At 42.1% G+C, this 19,016-nt stretch overlaps 1 long non-coding RNA gene across 1 annotated transcript in view; it reads right to left on the bottom strand.

The window, feature by feature from the left end:
• Positions 1-18,579, bottom strand: part of LOC118489166 — a 59,963-nt gene extending 41,384 nt beyond the window's left edge. The window contains exons 1-2 of the long non-coding RNA XR_004886592.1: positions 18,441-18,579; positions 17,340-17,428 (exon numbers count right to left, since the gene is read on the bottom strand). This is a non-coding gene — a long non-coding RNA (uncharacterized LOC118489166). The remainder of the gene's footprint in view (positions 1-17,339; positions 17,429-18,440) is intronic.
• Between the last annotated feature and the right edge of the window lie 437 nt (positions 18,580-19,016).

Raw genomic sequence — 19,016 nt, forward strand, 5'->3', positions numbered from 1 at the left:
GAGCTCGCTCCAGGAGCAGCACCCATAGCTCGCGCACCATATCGTCTAGCTCCATCAGAATTCGAGGAACTGTCAAAGCAGCTACAAGAGCTCTTGGAAAAGGGCTTTATTCGTCCAAGCTCTTCGCCTTGGGGAGCTCCAGTACTTTTCGTGAAAAAGAAAGACAGTACGTTCAGGATGTGTATCGACTACCGTGAACTCAACAAGGTAACGGTGAAGAATCGTTATCCTCTTCCGCGCATCGACGACTTATTCGACCAGTTGCAAGGGTCGTGCTACTATTCGAAGATAGATTTGAGGTCGGGGTACCATCAGCTGAGAGTCCGGGATGAGGACGTCTCCAAGACTGCATTCAGAACCCGTTATGGTCACTACGAGTTTCTTGTTATGCCGTTCGGGTTAACGAACGCGCCTGCCGTATTTATGGATCTTATGAACAGGGTGTGCAAACCCTATCTTGACAAGTTTGTCATAGTATTCATCGACGACATTCTGATTTACTCCAAGAGTCAGGAGGAACACGAGCAGCATCTACGTCTTATTTTGGAACTCCTTCGGAAGGAACAGTTGTACGCCAAGCTTTCTAAATGCGACTTCTGGCTTCGTGAAGTCCACTTTCTAGGCCACGTGGTAAACAGGGATGGGATCCATGTCGATCCATCCAAGGTAGATTCGATCAGAAACTGGCCTGCACCGCGTACACCGACAGAAATACGCCAATTCTTGGGTCTGGCAGGTTATTACAGACGGTTTATTAGAGACTTTTCGAAGATTGCTCAGCCGCTTACGCTACTGACACAGAAGGGTGTTACCTATCGCTGGGGAGAACCCCAGGAGACTGCTTTTCAGCACCTAAAGGATAGACTTTGCAGTGCACCTATCCTCTCATTGCCAGAGGGCACAGATGACTTCGTGGTTTATTGCGATGCATCCATTCGGGGACTTGGATGTGTGTTAATGCAGCGCGACAAGGTTATTGCTTACGCCTCTCGTCAACTCAAGGTTCATGAACGGAACTACACGACGCACGATTTAGAGCTGGGAGCTGTTGTTTTCGCGCTTAAGATATGGCGACACTACCTGTACGGTACCAGGTGCACGATTTACACCGATCACAGGAGTCTCGAGCATATTCTTAAGCAAAAGGATTTGAATATGCGTCAACGACGATGGGTCGAGTTACTTAACGACTACGAATGCGCTATCAAGTATCATCCAGGCAAAGCCAATGTTGTGGCTGATTCCCTTAGTCGAAAGGACACTTTACCGAAGCGCGTGCGAGCGCTACAGCTTACGATTCAGTCTAGCCTTCCTGCTCAGATACGAGCTGCTCAGACAGAAGCACTGAAGCCCGAAAACGTCAAGGCTGAAGCCTTACGCGGCTCACGACAACAGATGGAACAGAAGGCAGACGGCGCCTACTATGTAACGGGCCGGATTTGGGTCCCTCTCTATGGCGGTTTACGCGAACTTGTAATGAATGAAGCTCACAAGTCTCGCTATTCGGTACATCCAGGGTCGGATAAAATGTACCACGATATCAGCACTACTTATTGGTGGCCTAGTATGAAGGCCCACATTGCTACGTACGTTGGAAAATGCTTGACCTGTGCGAGAGTCAAGGTTGAATATCAGAAACCAGCTGGCCTACTTCAGCAGCCTAAGATACCTCAATGGAAATGGGAAGAAATTTCCATGGATTTCGTTACAGGCCTACCTAGATCCCAGCGTGGGAACGATACGATATGGGTGATCGTGGATCGACTCACTAAGTCTGCACACTTCCTGCCTATAAAGGAAACGGATAAGTTCTCCACTCTCGCAGACATATACCTCAAAGAAGTTGTCTCGAGGCACGGGGTGCCCACATCTATCATTTCGGATCGCGATGCACGATTCACGTCAGAGCTATGGCAAGCGATGCATAAATCTTTCGGCTCACGGTTAGACATGAGCACAGCATATCATCCTCAGACGGATGGGCAGTCTGAGCGTACGATTCAAACACTTGAAGACATGCTTCGGGCATGCGTTATCGATTTCGGCAACGGCTGGGAAAAGCACCTCCCTTTGGTGGAGTTTTCTTACAATAATAGTTATCACACCAGCATTCAAGCCGCTCCATTTGAGGCATTGTACGGGCTTAAATGCCGGTCACCCCTCTGCTGGGCAGAGGTGGGGGATAGTCAGATTACGGGTCCAGAGATTGTAGTGGACGCCACAGAAAAGATTGCACAGATACGACAACGCATGGCGGCAGCACGCGACCGTCAGAAAGCCTACGCGGACAAGCGTAGAAAGCCATTGGAATTTGAGGTCGGGGACCGGGTTTTATTGAAAGTTTCACCCTGGAAGGGTGTGGTTCGTTTTGGCAAACGGGGCAAACTGAATCCGCGATACGTCGGACCATTCGAAATTATAGAAAAGATTGGCAAGGTAGCCTACAAGTTGAATTTACCAGCTGAACTCGGGGCAGTTCACAATGTTTTTCATGTATCGAACTTAAAGAAGTGCCTATCAGATGAAAACCTCATCATTCCTTTCAAGGAACTTACTATCGACGAGCGGTTGCAGTTCGTCGAGGAACCAGTTGAAATCACGGACCGGGATGTAAAGGTCCTCAAACACAAGAGAATCCCTCTTGTCCGAGTTCGTTGGAACTCCAAACGTGGCCCAGAGTACACCTGGGAACGCGAAGACAGGATGACAGAAAAGTACCCCCAGTTATTCGAAACCAATGCTACCACTACTGAGGCTGAAGCTACTACTTCGGAATTTCGGGACGAAATTCCAGATCAACGGGGGGAGGATGTGACACCCCAGGAAAATCAGTGAACAATACAGTTTACCTAGCTTCCTCAGTGAGTGCATACCAAATTTCGGGACGAAATTTCCAATTAGTTGGGGATAATGTGACAACTCGAACTTTAGACCTATCACTGTGTAACATACGTGAACGTGTTATGATTTTACAAACCTTGATGCTATTGAATGTTATGATGTTATGTGCCTTATGTGTGTATGTATGTTGTGTGTACACGAACCCAAACCACACACTAAAACCCGATTGCACATTATAACCGGTCACACAAGCCCTTTGGGCCACACTTTGAAATCGGACTCCATTAGATAACCGGATGGGCTCGGCCCACTCCCCCACTCGCAACACAAAACCGAGTTTAAGGGTTTTGTTTATTGTTTTGCAACACAAACACACACAACCCTACTTGCTCTCTATCTCCCTCTCGTTTGCTTGGAACCGACGGCAAGAGCCTCCACAATTCGGATCACCCTCTTTTCTTCTCTAATTCGGTTAGTACTTGTCATGTTTGAAATTGTTTGTGTGTATGTTGATTGTGTTCTTGTGAATCGACTTCTGTAAATGGTGATCATGATTACATACGTAATAGGTTGCATGAGTGATTTGTTATTCGATCCGTATTGATGTTTGTAACCGGCTGTGATGATCCTATTTGCACATGTGTTTTAAGTGGCATGTTAGTATGATGATACGGTTCATAAGTTAATGATGTTCATGGGCTGATTACTGATTGAATTGCCGAGAATATGTTGTTAATCGGCTAGGATGCATGATAGTTAAGGATTCGGTATAAGGCTTGTGTGGTATTCCGATTGCATATGGTTTGAATAGATTGTTACTGTTCTTAATAATATGAAATTGCTATGAACATGATCTATTGTTGATATGAAACTGTTGATAAATTTCTGTGATTGATCTGATTTCGAAACTGCCTTAGATGTTTGCTAGAACCACGGATAAGTCAATGCAGGAATTATGGAAACCAGTTACACACACGGTTGCGACTCAGATTGCGACTTGAAACCTCACAGTCTCGACTCGAGACCACAACAGCACAAGCCGAGACCACGGTTGCGAGTCCCGTTGCGACTCGTAACCGGACCATGATGAACCGAGACCAACCATTGCGACTCGCAACCTACTGTTGCGACTCGTAATCTCCTGATATGACTCGTAATCCTCGGTTGCGACTCGAGACCACCATTTACACGCACACTGTTTGGGCCTTCACTGTCACGGGCCCAATGATTTGATTTGTGGACTGTTTGCTATTGGACTTTTGCTAGTACAGGCCCAACTGATTGGGCCGGACACTTGGCTATTTGTTTAACTGTTTGCTTTGGGCTGCTATTGGAATACGTGTTCGTTGCCATGATCAATACGTGTTAGTAACCTACGTGTTTTATACGAACCTGACTTGTGTGGTAACCCTGTTAGGACGTGGTTGACCACCCTTAGTTCAAGAGTCTTTTATTTGTGTATCTGCCGAGCAAACCAAGGTGAGTTCACACAGCCAAGGCATGGGATTCCCGGGTTGGGAATTGGGTTGGAAATGTTATTGTTAAAAGAGTTACTCGTACTTACGCATTCTCTAGACTATAGACCATCGTCCTCAGGTTAGTCAGGACACGTTACGTAAAGCCTACGTAACCCAGTATTTGCCATTTGTCTCCCGGGTCGGGAGGACACGTTACGTAAAGCCTACGTAACCCAATACCATCCACTGGCTTCCAGGTCGGAAGGCCACGCTGCGTAAAGCCTACGTAGCCCCCACGCGTACCACTGTCCTCGGGGAAGGGCACGTCACGTAAAGCCTACGTGACCCTGTACGTTTTCCTGTTCTCGGTAAAGAAGAACACATGGTCGGAAGTTAGTCTAGTAAGTACCGTTAATGAGAAGCCCTCATTAGCCAGGATAAACATGGGAAGCCCCCACCAGTATTATGAACACAAGGTTTGGGAAGCCCCCACCTTTAGTACACACTAGTATGGGAAGCCCCCATTAGCTATACTTATGCACTATGTTATGAACTTACTTTCTGTGAACTCGCTCAACTAGTTTGTTGATTATTTGCTGCATGCCTTGCAGGACCTTAGGTATACTTGGAGCTTGCACCAGAGGAGATGCGGGTCGTTGTGGACAAGAACATGTGAATGCTTATTAAACACTTTTACATTCACACATTGATACTTACGTTTTGGGTTTTACATTTAATGCTTCCGCTACATATACAATGCTTGGTTTTGAACATCAATTATGTCTATGGTTACTATTAAATGCTATGTTTGATATAATTGGTGGCTTGATCCTGGTCAGTCACGCTCCCAAGCGGTGGTACTCCGCGGGTGGATTTTGGGGGTGTGACATCCCTGTCGTGAGGGAATACCCAGAAGTCTTTCCAGAAGACTTGCCTGGCTTGCCACCTCAAAGGCAAGTGGAGTTTCGCATCGACTTAGTTCCAGGCGCCGCGCCTGTGGCTAAGGCACCTTATAGACTCGCTCCGTCTGAGATGCAGGAACTGTCGACACAACTTCAAGAGTTGTTAGACAAGGGTTTTATCCGACCAAGCTTCTCGCCTTGGGGAGCTCCAGTTTTGTTTGTGAAGAAGAAGGATGGTAGTTTCCGTATGTGCATTGACTACAGAGAGTTGAACAAGCTGACAATCAAGAATAGGTATCCCCTGCCAAGAATCGATGATCTGTTCGACCAGCTTCAAGGTTCAAGCTTCTATTCAAAGATCGATCTTCGATCTGGATACCATCAGCTACGGATACAGGAGGAGAGTATCCCGAAGACAGCCTTCAGAACTCGATATGGACACTACGAGTTTCTCGTGATGCCGTTTGGTTTGACAAACGCACCTGCAGTGTTCATGGATTTGATGAACCGAGTTTGTAAGCCGTACTTGGATAAGTTCGTGATCGTATTCATTGATGATATTTTGATTTATTCAAAGACAAAGGCCGAGCACGAGCAACATCTTAGAGCCATTCTGGAGCTGCTAAAGAAGGAACAGTTGTACGCCAAGTTCTCTAAGTGTGAGTTTTGGCTACGTGAGGTGCAATTCCTTGGGCACGTGGTGAATGGAAATGGAATTCATGTGGACCCAACCAAAATCGAGGCGATCAAAGATTGGGAAACGCCAAAGACGCCAACCGAGATTCGGCAATTCTTGGGTTTGGCTGGCTATTATCGAAGGTTCATCGAGAACTTTTCAAAGATCGCTCAACCGTTGACACTCCTCACGCAGAAAGATAAGAAGTTTGATTGGGGAATCAAACAGGATGAGGCGTTTCAGACATTGAAGGATAAGCTTTGCAACGCGCCAATCTTAGCTCTACAAGAAGGTACTGATGATTTCGTGGTATACTGTGATGCATCGCGTCAAGGATTGGGTTGTGTGTTGATGCAACGTCAAAAGGTTATCGCCTACGCATCACGTCAACTGAAGGTGCACGAAAAGAACTATACCACTCATGATTTGGAGCTAGGCGCAGTGGTTTTTGCCTTAAAGATCTGGAGACACTACCTTTACGGTACAAAGTGCACAATCTTCACAGATCACAAGAGCCTCCAGCATATATTCAATCAGAAGGAGTTGAATATGAGGCAAAGGCGATGGGTCGAGTTGTTGAACGATTACGACTGCGAGATCAAGAATCATCCAGGGAAGGCGAATGTGGTCGCTGATGCCCTAAGTCGTAAAGAGAGAATCAAGCCCATAAGGGTTAGGGCTATGGAAATGATAATTCAAACCGACCTTTCCTCGCGCGTTCGTGCAGCACAGAAGGAAGCTCTCAAGGAGGGAAACCTTGAGGCAGAATATCTCCGTGGGATGGAGAAGATGTTGGTGCCAAACAGGGAAGGAACATTGTGTTTTGGGAAAAGGATTTGGGTTCCTCTGTTTGGTGGTTTAAGAGAGGTTATCTTTGATGAAGCTCACAAGTCGCGGTACTCTATCCACCCTGGAGCGGATAAGATGTACCAGGATCTTAAAGCTTATTACTGGTGGCCTAGGATGAAAGGCGATGTTGCTATTTACGTGAGCAAATGTTTAACTTGCGCCAAAGTTAAGGCGGAATACCAGAAGCCTTCAGGACTTCTGCAGCAACCGAGATACCACAATGGAAATGGGAGCAAATTTCCATGGATTTCGTTACTGGCCTAACTAGATCACAGCGCGGATATGATACTATCTGGGTGATCGTGGATCGACTCACGAAGTCCGCACACTTCTTGGCAATTAAAGAAACAGATAAATTCTCCACTCTGGCGGAGATATACCTCAAGGAAGTTGTTTCGAGGCACGGGGTGCCCACCTCTATCATCTCGGATCGGGATGCGCGTTTTACTTCGTAACTGTGGCAGGCAATGCACAAGTCTTTTGGCTCACGTCTAGATATGAGCACAGCGTATCACCCACAGACGGACGGGCAGTCCGAGCGCACTATCCAAACATTAGAAGACATGCTTCGCGCTTGTGTAATCGACTTTGGCAACAGCTGGGAAAGGCATCTGCCACTTGTGGAATTTTCATACAATAACAGCTACCACACCAGCATTAAAGCTGCTCCGTTTGAGGCATTGTACGGACGTAAATGCCGGTCACCCCTCTGTTGGGCAGAGGTGGGGGATAGTCAAATCACTGGTCTAGAACATGTGGTAGACACTACTGAGCGGATTGCTCAAATACGACAACGCATGGCGGCCGCTCGTGACCGTCAGAAGGCATACGCCGATAAGGGCAGGAAACCACTTGAGCTCCAGGTTGGGGAGCGGGTATTACTCATTGTTTCACCCTGGAAGGGTGTTGTTCGTTTTGGTAAACGAGGCAAACTCAACCCACGATACGTTGGACCTTTCGAAATCCTTGAGAAAATAGGCAAGGTGGCCTACAGACTGAACTTACCAGCAGAACTCGGTGCAGTTCACAACGTTTTCCATGTGTCGAATCTGAAGAAGTGTCTGTCAGATGAGACGCACGTAGTTCCTCTGAAGGAACTCATGATCGACGAACAGTTGAAATTCGTCGAAGAACCAGTCGAAATCACGGACCGGGATGTTAAGGTCCTCAAGAGCACTAGAATACCTCTCGTTCGAGTTCGTTGGAACTCACGTCGCGGCCCAGAGTTTACCTGGGAGCGCGAAGATCGGATGAAACAAAAGTATCCCCAACTGTTTGAGAACAGTACAAACGCTACTGAGGCTGAAGCTACGGAATTTCGGGACGAAATTCCAGATCAACGGGGGGTGGATGTGACACCCCAGGATAACCGGGAAAACATTACAACTTGACTAGCTTCCTCAGTGAGTGCCATCAAATTTCGGGACGAAATTTCTTTCAACTTGGGGATGATGTGACAACTCGAAATCTAGAACCTTTCGTTGTGTCTTGATGTAGCTTGCTTGTACGTTATGTGATTAGTTGACTGACTAAACTTAATGATAACGTGAACCTTTATGTGATATGTGCTTTATTATGTGTGCATTGTATGTATATGTATGTGTTATATGCAAGCCGAGAACCCAACCCGAGAACAAAGAACCCGACTCGAGACCATGAGATCTCGAGTGAATAGTGACCGAATGGGCCTTGGGCCGAGAACCTAGTGGCCGGTTGGGCCATTGGGCCGTAAACCCTTAACCGAACCCATTAAGGGTGCAACACTTGGAACTAGTATATATAAACCACCCTTAGTCATTTTTACCATTTGTTGAAACATCACAACACACACTCTCCTATTCTCTCTCCCACTTAAACTCTAGAACACAAACACACTCCTCATTCTCGGATTTGGACTTGGATCGGCTCACACACACACCCGGTTGGAAGCTTTACACACACCCTCGAAACCCATTAACCGGTTAGTGTTCTTAATGATTATTGTTAAATGCTTAGTGAATCATGTTGAGTTTTGTGCTTGAATTAATGATTATGACAATATGTTAGTTGTTGAGTTATGCATGATGTTTTGAAAAGAAATCGGCTCATGAATGTTCTTTGTTATGTGTTGAACTATATGCATGATTGTGACAAATCGGATACATGGCATGATGGGTTATGATATCTTGATTAAACTACTAGATTTTGATGATTCATGAAATCGGTTTACATATATCATGAAATCGGCTTAGTATAGAGACAAGCTTGTGGTGTTATGCTCAAGAGTTTAATGGTTGTTCATAGTTTTGGTTGAATACATGTTTGAATATATGAAGAACACTTTGAATGATAGTTGAAGATGTGAAAACCCTTGTAAATTTGATCTACTTTTACTAATAGCCTGATTAGGAAAACTTGTTAGTGAAATTCTATTGGTTGTTTCCTGATTTGGGCCTGATTACATTGTACCATTAAGCTGACCATATCTGCATCAACACTGAACGTGAAAATGACAGCATACCGACTCGCAATCACCCAGTTGCGACTCGCAACCACGGCGTGATGACTCGAGACCACGCGGTTGCGACTCGCAACCATAGCAGGTCAAACCGAGACCACGGTTGCGACACAGGTTGCGACTCGCAACCATTTATGATCAGCACAAACAGCATGACTCGAGACCATGCTTGCGAGTCCGGTTGCGACTCGAGACCACACTTTTGGGCCTAAGTTAGTGGGCCGGACTTATGAACTTCTGTGCTACTGTTGACGTGCTGTTTGGGCCTGTTATCACGAGCCCAACCGTTTGGGCCTCACACTTGGACTTTGGGTTGTATTTGATTGTAACTGTGAACTGTGTATGTTAAACGTGTTTGCCATACGTGTTGAACATTCGTACACTGCTTGGTTTGAATCTGATTATAAGTGGTATCCATGTTAGGACGTTATTGACTACTTGCGACTTGATTGATTTTCTGTGATTTACTGCCGAGCAAACCAAGGTGAGTTCACACCCTTTACAAAGCATGGGATTCCCTGGGTTGGGAACGGGGTTAAGGAACGTGGATTCCTCGTCCTCCTTGGGTAGGACGTCAGTGGTTCAGGAATGTGATTCCTCGTCCGGATGGACGGATAAACGTACTAGACTAAAACTCTATCACGAAGTCCCTCCTTTTTGTATCGACTAATCGCCGGGCCAATGGCGAGCGGGTCATTAGTTAGATAGCGCTATTTAGGTCTGACAAGCCTCACACCGTGCCGCAGAGGACGGGCGTGAACTAATGGATCTGGGGCACGTCAATGATGATAGACATTGATGTTTTCAGGGCACATAAACATGACTACAGTCAGCAGTCGATATGGTAACGAGTCTAGTGTACGCATGGGGTAGCCCCCACGGCCGAAATGCCTGATAACTAAACATGGGGTAGCCCCCACGGCTGGAGTGCCGGAGTAACTGGGAATGAACATGTCACGTTTTTAAACTATGGGGTAACCCCCACGGCAGGATGCCAGTTAAAGTAAACTGTTTTCGAAACAACTAAAACGAACACCCAACCGTGAACTCACTCAACTAGTTGTTGACTCGTTACTACATGCTTTGCAGGACCATAGGTACTCAGCTGGAGCTTGCATGGAGGAGGGTCGTTGTGGGACGCGGATTGCTACGTGCTACGTTAAACTTGAAACTTTTGAACTTATGTTATAACTTTAAACTTATGCTTCCGCTTGCAACTTAACTTGTCTGTTTTTAAACACCAATCGTATTGGTTAACTTTTATAACTGTTTATATGCTTGTTCAGTATGATTGGTGGCTGGATCCTGGTCAGTCACACCTCCAAGCGGTAGTACTCCGCAGGTGGGATTTTGGGGGTGTGACAACGTGGGAAGTTGAATCCGCGCTACATTGGTCCTTTCAAGGTTTTGGAAAGAATTGGGACCGTAGCATACAAGTTGGATCTACCTGCCGAACTGAATAATGTTCACGATACATTTCATGTATCCAATCTAAAGAGAAGTCCAACTCAAGTTAACGTTGCCATTCCTACCGACGAAATTCATATAGATGACACGCTCCACTTCGTTGAAGAACCTGTCGAGGTCACAGATTGGAAAGTTAACAAGACCCGCCGGAGCAGTGTCAAGCTCGTCAAAGTTCGCTGGAATGCTAGACATGGTCCTGAGTTCACCTGGGAGCGTGAAGACCGGATGAAAGAGAAATACCCCCACTTATTTCCTGAGAACCCTGCTTCTACAAGCAGAATTTGAAATTTCGGGACGAAATTTATTTAACGGGGGGAGAATGTGACAACCCTCACAAAACCAGGTATCCGTACGACTTAATTAACTATTAATTGTTGCCTAATTACTGTGCTTAACTGAGATTTCTGGTAAACTGCTACTTGATTGTTGATACTTGTACATATCTGCATCATACTTTGATTTTTCCGTCACTACATTATTTACTTACTGAACTCTAGTGACAAACATGATGCACAAAAGCACAGTAGCACTTGAACGGATAACCTATTGAACATGCTGATATAGCCAGCATCAGGCAAACACTGCCTCTAAAGGCCTGAATGAGCCAGAAATATTTTACCACACCCATAATGTGTGTAGAGATACAAGGGTTGTATAATTGCGTCTCTAGGAATAAGATATAGAGATTGGATGTGCCTAAAACATACTTTAAGCACAAAACACGGCATTTTTATCAACACACTAGCTTCTAGCTAATTAATAAAGTGCCAAAACATGGGGAAATATTCCTGACGCTTTGCAGAATAAATTGTGTCGCTAAAAATATTATTTACAACGCTTAAAGGATTACTTAAGCACTTTACCGGATTACTATCCAACCGAACAACCGGACTATACCCGGAACATAAAAATATTGCCAGAAATATTTTTAGTCTTTTCTAAGCCAGTTAGGGTCCCTGATTACCCTAACACCCGCTTTATAACGCATTAAACAACTAACGGGGTTAATCCCTAAAGTTAACCGACCTAACTTAACTAAACTCTAACTGTACGATCAAGACCCAACCGGATACCCCCCCCCTGGGCCGGTTCCATTCTAATGGAACTAAGGGTACACTTTTTAATATTTTATTTATTAATTGTGGATATCTAGAGGTGCATAGGAAACCGTTGGACGATGGTCTTGATTTTCTCTATAAAAGCACACACACACACACACAAGTTCACCACACCATCACCAACACTCTCTCTCTCTTGCTCTCCTCCCTCCTCTCGGCCGTGAACCACCACACCCAACCATCCATTGTCGGTCTTTGATCTAGCCATTCCAAGTGCACACAAGTGTCGGGGATCACGTACGAGGAAGCTTGAAGCAAGCGGAAGCTAAAGGACCACGTTCATTTGCTTTTATCCACGCCGTTTTCGCCAAAGATCTTCCCTAGCCCCGAGCTAGAGGTATAACATTTAAAACTCGTTCTTGATCGTATCTAAAGTGGTTAAAAGGATTTTTAACGGTTAAAAGTCGGTAACCCATCTTTTGAATCTAAAAAGTCTACAAAAACTCGAATATCGTTGGTTAAAAGCATATAACGCGTGTAAAAGTTGTAGTATTTCAATATGTTGATTGTTGAGGCCCGATCTACGTTGTGGTGGCTCTTATCATCGTTTAACCCGACTTTGTTAAGATCCCGAATCTTGATATACACCTGTTTCTTTTGTACAAGGGTTAAAAGGTGAAACTCCACCACACAGGAAACATGAACTTGTGTAAAAGTGTTTTGACATGTAAAATAATATTTAAAACGAGCCGATCTACGTATGTACAAGTGGTACATTCGTAGAACCAAGTGTCGAGAAAATCATGTTTTATATAAGTTGGATAACATGTTTACAAAGGTGATTTTTTTTTATAAACTACAAGTGTATGAACACTTGTGAAACGAAAGGTCCGACAAAATAACAATTTTTATAAAAATTGTCGGGAAGTTGTAAAGAGTGATTTGTTCCAAAAACGGGGTTTTTGCAAGACTAAACTATTTTATACATAGATCCACTAAATGTAACGAGATCTACACAATAGTTTTAGAAAAACTACAAGTTCATGTAATATTGTGATTTTACATACTAGTCTACAAGTTTGATTTGTTGAAACTTGTGTAATGTGTTGGAAATTGATTGGTTGATTTAAAAGAAGTGTTGAAATGATTTTGTAAAAGAAAATGATACGCTTAAAAGCGTGGCCACCTCCAGTTACAGGGGAAACTCTGGCGAAATTTTCTAAAATCTAACACTTAGAATTATTTACAAGTGTTAGACTACTTTTGACATGTTTTCAAATATATTTCGCCATGACTTTATTTACAAATATTCGGAGGTGGGGTTTTCACAAAAAAATAAACGTGATAAATATTTATTAGATAGATATATTTTTCACCACACTGTTTATGATTATTTTGTGAAAATATATAAATATTATTTTTAGAGTAAAAATAATATTTACAAACTTTGTCGAACCCAAAATAATACCAACGCCTATACGACAAACATATAAGTTACAACGGTAATTACTGTTACCACTAAATCGCCAAAACGTAACTTACGCTTTATACGGAAACATTCACGAATGCGTATCTTGTCAACGTATTATTTTGGAAAGTTTTATGTAAAGAGAAAATATATTATTTTTGAGAAAAATAAATATATTTTGGAACGAGAAATAAAATATATTAAGTGAGACTTAATATTATAAACACGCATGTATTAATTCCCCAATCCTTGGGAAGGAGATTAACTACCAAGTATATACACGAAACGGTTGTCCAACCGTTTCCCGAAAATGTAAACTATAAAGCTAAAGCACGGCCATCCGTCTAATAGAATTAGCACATGTAGGTCGTTGCGCAGCAGTTGGATATTGGATTACTTGGTATTGTGACGCACTCACTGTGAGTTCATGTCCCCCTTTTCTCTTAACTGTTTTCAGTTTTATAAACTGCGGGGGTGAAATACATGTTACTATGATTATGAATATGTTTATACATGGTATGGTTAGCGTTTGTTACTCAGATCATGTGAGTGGGTAGGCACAACTTGAGGCCATTAATCCTCGTAGTAGGACCGAGGGACAGGAGCGGTAGATCTATCTGGGTGTAGCGAGCCCAGCCCCAGGTCCAACATAACGGACCTCGGGGTGACTTAGTGCCCGACGCATAAATCCGCTAGGTTTGAGTCATCGCTACTTGCACTTCACACATATCAATGGCCTTGCAAACCATTGGTGATCTCTTTTTCCTTATTTGCTACATACCAGGTTTTTGATAAAGATAAAGGTTTATATACTCACTTTCGCATGAACTCGCTCAACATTATTGTTGATTTTTCAACTTACATGTATTTCAGGAAATTAACGATCTGGCGCGGTATGGCTTGTTTTCCACTGCATTAGGCCCGAGGTCATCCCGGGTTCGAGGCTTGTGACTCTTTCCTGGACAAGTCACAGTCCTTGAATCATGTTTATGTTAAGTTTGTGGTTGTAATGTTTAGACAAAGTTATGGTTGTTGGGTGTTAACCCGTTAAGACAATGTTTTACTATTTTACTTTTAATGGATGATCTTGCATATTTTTAATTCATATAGCTTGTTATGATTAAGCTATGGTATTAAGAAGTCACACCAAATTAACCACGCTTCCGCAAAGCCAGGGTGTGACAAGAATTACCCTCAGATTTAACAACCCATTTTTGTTTACTTAAATCACCTCTTCTTTTGTAAAACCTTTTTGAACTTTCTCCTTCCTCAGAAGTAGAATTTTCAAACTTCTTAACCATGTTTACAGATTGTTCTTTCTTATCAGCACAAGTCTTTCTCCAAACAGAGTTAGAAGAAACTCCCTGTTTTTGGTAGTTGGACTTGGGGCAATTCCATGCTATGTGCCCAACTTCTTGGCATTTGAAACAGGTTCTTCTATCAACTCTTTGAACATATTTTCTCACATTCTTCTTCACTTCAGCAAGAAACTCTTGATTCGACTGCTTCCAAAACGGTTTCTTCTGCTCATCCTCTGAACTTCCACCTGAAATAAATTTTGTTTTTGGTTTATAAGTTTTCTGATTTTTATGATTTTCTGAAAAATTGAAACCAAGACCTTTCTTTTTGAGATTACCACTATGGTTTGATTTCTTTCCATAACCTGAACCATAATCGTAACCCTTTTTCTTGTCCAATCTCTATTGAACTCTTGAAGTGTATTTTTTAGGTTTTTCAGCAAGATTTAAATCTTTTATTTCAGAAATATTAATTTCTGTTAATTTGAAAACCTGTTTGATCATTTCAGTTTTGACACTTCTTATTGGGAATTCCTCATCAGAATATAATTTGTCTGAATCATTCAATGTATATGCTACTTTGATTGATTCGTCATTCAAATTAGATTTTGATAACAGGAATTCTTTATTGTAAACCCTGTTAACCGGTGAACTCAGACTCTTTTCTGACGAACTCGAACTTTCAGACTTAGACTCCGGTTTTGACTCTTTATCCATATCCAACACCTGATCGACAACTCTTTTAACTAACTCGGACTCATGATCAGTGTCAGACGCTGTGAATGTAACATCAATATTGTCTGGTAATTCATCAGTGATTTCAGACTTTAATTTGATGTTTAGAGCCTTGTCTACTTGTTCCTCATTTGGTTTCCTGGGGGAATAACTCTCAAAGATAGGAGGCGGACATCTGTTATACTTGACCCTTGGTTTCTTACCAGTATCCTCTTCTTTTTCTTTCTTCTTGAAAGCTTCAAGACCTGCGACAGTAGGATAAACAAGATCAATCAGATAATCACAAGTACTATAACTCAAAAGTAATCGGTTGATCCTTTCACTCTCGATCTTCTCAAGTTCCAACTCCTTCTTCAAGTTAGCACAATCTTCGATATAATCATTAATAACACTTTGCTTTGTCATCAAAGTTGCACTCATTTTGTCATTTGCCTTTTCAAATTCTGCATTTGCTCTTTTCAAACTGTCAACTGTCCTGTTCAATACGTCGTATGACTCTTTAACGTACTTCACATCTGACAGTAAATCTTCCTTCATTTTCTCCAACTCAGCAATCTTTTTATCTTTTTCTTCACAAACTTTGCAAGCTTCTGAACACTTCTCACAAGGCTTTGTAATTTCAATCACCTTTTCAACTATCTTTTCGACTTCGACAGTCTTTTCAACTTCAACAAGTTTCTCGACATCCACTAGTTTTTCAACTTCTTTCTCAGTCACTGGTTCATCAGATTCTTTTTCAGCTTTCTGTCCTTCAGCTTCCTTTGTTGAACTTTCTTCAACTTTTGCTTTTTTCTGGATATCCAACTCATGCTCTTCAATTTTCTGAATAAACTGTGCCAGATTCATAACTTGAGACTTCCTCATGTGTTTTACAATCAACAGATAAGTTCCCCACTTCTGTTGGGGTAAAGCCTCAGCTAGCTTATCGATCCACTCATCATCCTCTTTCTTAATGTCCAATCTACCCATTTCCAATACCAAATGACAATATCTATCAATTGTCTGCTTTGTTGTTTCATCTTCAAAAGCCACAAACGTATCAAATGATTTCTTCAATAACGCAGCTGAAATTGTATCAACCGGGGTAGCAAGAGCATTGTAAAATTTCTCTTCCATGTTTCAAAAATCAGATGATACTTCGGGAAATACCTCGGTATCAGATCTGAAAGTCGTTACAAATGAAATGAACTTATCACCTATATATACTACTTTGGAACCGCTCATAGTGACAGACAAAAAAGCGATCCACACATGTTCATAAAAGCGATCTGACATATTGTCCATATAAGCGATCCGTAATGTTTGACCATAAAAGCGATCACTCTTGACTTTATAAGCGATCCATCATGTGACCTTCCATCTTTTTGTCTTCACATGACCCATCATATAATTGGACCTTCATTTGGTGATGTTTCATTGGTTCTTGTAATGGTGATGCCTCATTTGACCATTAATTGGTCCAATCACAACAAACACTTGAATTTCACAATATTTAATCCTTTGATCTTTTGTCGTTTATAGCTTTAAATGTATAGACATGTGATGATGTCACATGTGATGTCATCAAGATGATGTCACATGTGATGTCATGCCCGACCAGATCCGCAACGAGACCGAGACTCGATATTAAGACGAAGACGACAGATGACTGCACCAACAATTTATAGGGAAAGAATATTCTATAAGAGGAAGCCTTTGACCAGTGATCCTTGGCTACAGTGAGGGACTTGCCCATTTGAGGGTTGAAGGGTTTAGACCTGCGGGTAAAAGCGTGTTCTCTGTGCACATACTCTCTTTTACGATTGTGAGAGTGTTGGACACGCAGAGGGTGATGTGACAAGGCTCTGACTTGTCTTTTTACTGTTCATGACCGTTGGACTATTTCCGAACCTTTTAACCTTTCAACCTTTTAAGCTATTGTGTTTCTAATCAGGTTTATTAAGGTTTGAGCTACCCCCGTCATCACCAACCATTTCAACAAGACTTACCTTGACAATTCTTATTTATTTATACATTTCACTTGATTTCGAATATTCAAAGACATATACATCTTCATGTAAATAAATTCGAAGTGATTACGGGATCACTTACCTTATAAACCTCATGCTTCTTACTTGATATGTTGCTTCCCTTGTCTTGCTAGCTCTGAAGGTACAAGTCCGCCTTTCCGATGACCTATCCTTCATTAGCATTTACATACACACACACGTTAACCCACAATCTAATACTAGTTAATCACATCCACAATCGACTTTCATGTCACATTAACTTCCAAGCATTCAATGTCAACACGCACATTGTGACCTTATCCATCTAACATATTACACATTCATCATACCACACAACATGTCTATGAGAGTCATGTTACATTCGTAGTTTTGCATAGACTCTAGGGTCATAAGTTTAACCATAGCATTACTTATATCAAGGCAAGTTTACTTCCTACTTGTTGGGTTTCTTAGAAGTCAAACCACCAAACCTTTCCACGTCTAGACTAATCATTTTAACATGGACCTAGCATCAATGTTTTCAATTAAGATTCTACATACCATCCCTTACAACACATTACTTGCATGTTTACCAAACCAATGGATCACATAGTATGTATCATTTACAACAACAAGGTTCATGGACTTCTAAGGTGCCATCTTTCACCAATTGCATAACTATAATATTTGCAACATGAAATTCATTCGAGACACCTTCATTTTTCATATTTACTAGCAACTAACACAACCAACTCATTATACTAGTAATTCACAATTTCAAGGACACCATATCATCTATTATCACTAGTTAGGCATTTTATCAAACACTTGGTGTGCATACAACTTACTAAGCATAGTTTACAACTAGTTTAAGCATAGTCATCTCCTTTCAAGTTCCAATCACTAAGAGAGTGCTCAATATCACATCCCATTCATACAATTAGCCCTAGACTAACATCACACAACCTATTTCAAGCTAGGAACAAGTAAATTAAACAAGGATTAGACATGGGTATAATACCCATGTTGGCACTTTCATTCACAATGGTGGATTTCACCTCAAATCATCAAATTGATGTAAATTAGCCGTGAATAGGTCCTATTTCATGATACTATCACTTATTCATACTCAATTTCTCACAATTTCAACAATTCAATATTTACCCATGACTAACAACTTCTCTAAGTTGAAACTATCACTTACATGGTGATTATTGTAACTAGATGGTGATGAATTGGCATCCATGCATGAGATTTGGGCTAGAATTCCTCTTCAATTGGAGCTTCATCAAGAAGTTGGAGAACTCGCCTCCTTCCTCTCTCAAAATGGCGATGGGTGCACACAGACTAAATGTCTGGTATTTTTCCCACCCCCACATTCTTATAAAACTTCATCCCTATTGCCCACATTTAGCCCCTCATGTTCTTTTCTTATTTATTTGACCCCCATTGTTTTCCACTCTTATTTAATAGCAAACTTTACCTAACCAAGTTAAATAACTTGGTTATTAGTCAAATATCCCACTTAGTCAATAAATCCTATTTACTTATTCCATCCTAATTAAATGTCCAAATAAAGTATTTGGACCCGAGTTTTGGGGCGTTACAAGTCTACCCCCCTTAAAAGAGGTTTCGTCCCCGAAACCTTGTTCATTATCTTAGAAAAATAACTGCCTTTTCTTCTTGGTCAATATATTCATTCATTTACATATTAAGAACACACTTATAGAGTGTATACCTTAGGGCTTCGCTTTGGTCTTCTACCATTAGCATTCTTTCT

Source organism: Helianthus annuus, chromosome 17, assembly GCF_002127325.2.
Source record: "Helianthus annuus cultivar XRQ/B chromosome 17, HanXRQr2.0-SUNRISE, whole genome shotgun sequence".
Classification (NCBI taxonomy): domain Eukaryota; kingdom Viridiplantae; phylum Streptophyta; class Magnoliopsida; order Asterales; family Asteraceae; genus Helianthus; species Helianthus annuus.